This window comes from Cyprinodon variegatus, unplaced genomic scaffold (genome assembly GCF_000732505.1).
Source record: "Cyprinodon variegatus isolate N-32 unplaced genomic scaffold, C_variegatus-1.0 Scaffold997, whole genome shotgun sequence".
Classification (NCBI taxonomy): Eukaryota; Metazoa; Chordata; class Actinopteri; order Cyprinodontiformes; family Cyprinodontidae; genus Cyprinodon; species Cyprinodon variegatus.
This window is the reverse complement of record NW_015151450.1, coordinates 121,864-125,233: the sequence shown is the minus strand read 5'-3', so window position 1 is coordinate 125,233 and position 3,370 is coordinate 121,864.

Below are 3,370 nucleotides of genomic sequence, written 5' to 3'. Positions count from 1 at the left end.
CGCACAAATCAAGATACAGATATACAACTCTCCACACACATTTGTAAATAATAAAGCAACAATTTTGGCCCCATACTCCTCTGGCCCCATTGAAAGGCATCTGAAATTGGACAATGACAATTTGTTGCATCGTATGGAGTGCTTATATATTTTTTTTCTTTTACCACTTGTTTGCTTATCATTGAAATTACCAATGCGTTTGCTGATTTTTGTTTTAATGTACTTATTTGTTTTCTTGTGCATTGCATATTATGTTTGTTCATTTATTTTCTTTGGAATGATTTAAATTGATTTAAATTTCCCTCATTTCCTATGATCCCTTTTCTTTCTAGTAGTAGGCATGAAACCATAATTTAAAACAAAGAAATGTTTTAATGAAATTGTGTAATAGAATATTGTGGTCTATTCTGTTTTCTGGTGCATCTTGCATAAAAAGACATGATGTAAATGTGATTCACCTGTGTCAAATCACACCGAGCAGCGAGCCCAACTATGTTCTCAGGATTTCCCCTAGTGATACCACTACAACCAGCTTCAAACACTGACACAGTCAAGAAATAATTACTTTACTGTAAACATTAGTGAACGATTTATAAACTGATGCATGTTGCTATGGTGGATTATAATACAACTGTGTTATTTATGACGTATCCTACAGAGACTCAGTAATTCATTTGTTGGATCACCTTATCCCACAATGTCTTTTTGGTCCCTTGGCTTCATTTTTGTTCAAAGCCTTCAGCGTAAAGACGAATCAAAATGTTCCACTGGGTTCCAGAGGGGAAATCAGAAAACAAAGAGGGAGAGATAAAGGAAGTGGAATTTAAATTTCTGCAGAGAGTCAGCACATACAGTACAGTACACTGAAGGCATGAATTCATCAAACAAAAGGAGAAGACTCAAAGCACTCCAGAAAACAGGGTGAGTCAGTTTATGTTTAATAATTATGTAGATGGATAACATGGATTCCCACAGCTAAAACAACCATCTCAGAGATATTGCCACGCTGTAGAAAAAAAAAAAGCAGGATGATCTCATTATGAGTTCTTAGTAAGTTATTGCTCGAGAGAAAATGTGGGTAGTACAGGAAGAAAAAAGAGGTGCTGCATATATTTGTTGCACCAGTTTAATTTGGGATGTTTCAACTGATTCTGATTTAAATAGAGCTTAATAATCAAAATAAACGCTCTTTTGTATGATGTTACCTACACTTCATTTAATGGTAATAAATAAAATAATGCAAAGAAAATGATGGAGATCTTGATCAGAGATTCTTTTGACCTAATGGCTTTAAGGGACTGGAAATATTGAAATTAAATTCACAATGCCATAGGATGACACATTTCAATCCTCCCACAGATACTGATCAGATACTGCAATGTATCCCGCTTTTCCTTTTCCTAGTAACTATAAAATACATGCTTTATCCTAGCCAATTTTATTAGTAGTACGACCATTTGATAGTATTGTAGGTTTTAATATCAACTGTTGCTAATGGCACTGTTCAGGTTTCTGTGTCAGTGCCATCTGCTGTTTCTGTGGTCGTTACCCAGCAATGGATCCAGGTTTTCCATAGTGTACTCTTATTTTAGTTTCTGTTCTATTCAATCTTTATTCAATCCTTTCCACCTGATTCCTTATGGAACACGAGAGCAGTCATGTCCCTTTGATACTTTTTCACCGTGGTTTTCTTGAGAAAACAAGTAAATTTTCTCATTATCTAAAGGTAACAAAAGCAGTTTTCTTGTTACTGAGATGATTGGTGTGTGTTAAAACAGATTAAATCCTTCAATACCACAAAAGCAGGAGAGGATTTAGAATTATAAATCATGGCATCTTATGCAAATTTCTGTAAATAATCATGTGTTTAACTTTTAGATAATGACACAGCGTTGTTGGTGTTATGATTTGCTTCCACTTCTGATTCATAAGCAATTAGACCAATGTCTCTGGCGCCTCATCGGCGGTCTTCTGTCACCGGGTGTTTTCTGAACAGCCCTAGTGTTACGCCTGTAACAGGTATAAGATGCATTAACCCCCAACATGAGTCCAGATTAAAGATTTTCTTTGAAAAAATAGTCAGATTTGTTTCTACTGTATTCCATCCAATCCAATCATCCACCATGACCTGACAATGAGTGAAAAGAAAAAGGAAACTAAAAAACTGATTATTTGTGCAACTACACAACTACACTGCCCCGCAGGCATGGGTGGACTGGGAATCCAGGGCTGTTGGCCAGCCTCATTCATTACTCATAAAGGTAAATCATCACCTTATCTCAAGGAATCAATAACTGTTTTCTCGTGATAACGACATAATTATCAGTATCTCAAGAAAACAATAAATGTATTAACTATGATAACGAGATAATTATGTCATTATTTTGAGAAGGCAAAGGAAAAAAAATCAAGTATGGCAGCTCTAGGCTTCCGTAATTCTTACTGCCTCCTACACTGATCAATTCCTTAGAATCAGCTGTGAAGCTGTTGAAAAATTATGTATTAAAGTTCATGTCTTTCTATTGCATCTTTTTTTATCCATTTTTTGCTTTTAAAACAGGTGGTGTATAAAGAGGCTCGTTTTCTACATGTACCAGGGAATTTTTGTAAATAAATAAAGGAATCTATTTCCGAGATTGTTATTTAGAATCAAAACTGGATTCAGCATTAAAGTATGCAGGTTGCATTGGTGCTGTCCTAAGCTGGGTTTATATAACCTTTGACTATCTGGATTATTTATTATTATTATTACCTTAAGGTGTAAAATTAAAATGGTGCAAACACACAAAACATGTTTGTAGTGTCAAAGAGGAGTCAAACGCCCTAACTTTGATTCTTGTGCATTTGTAAGTCTGCCGCTGGATGCTCAGCACCAGGGTTAAAAAAACAACAAACAGAATACAGTTGCAATTACCAACGCCTCACAAAGATACCCTGCAAACGTCTTGCAGGAGTGCAAAATCAAAAGCAGCATAAAACTCTGCAATTAAAAGAAAAAATAAAATATTAATACTAAAACAACAGCACAACAATAACACCTGAATAACCCAAAGCTCACTAACATTCCCATCGTGTACGACTTAATTCCTCTCAACTTTGTAGCTGCAAAGCTAGCTATGGTTTATCAAATTACATTTGTTTTGACACTTCCTGGTTGATGCTAATTAATGATGGTCCACTGAGGCGATCCTGAGACATTGCAGATCGCAAATATGTTTTGATTAGCTTGAGTTTGGAGAAGCTTCTCTCAGCAGTAACTGGAGTGTTGACGTGCTGGTCATAGATTCCATAAGGAAGCATATTACACCTACTTAAAAAGCACTTTTAGAAGCAATACCCAGACCTTCACCTGATTCACACTTCAATGATG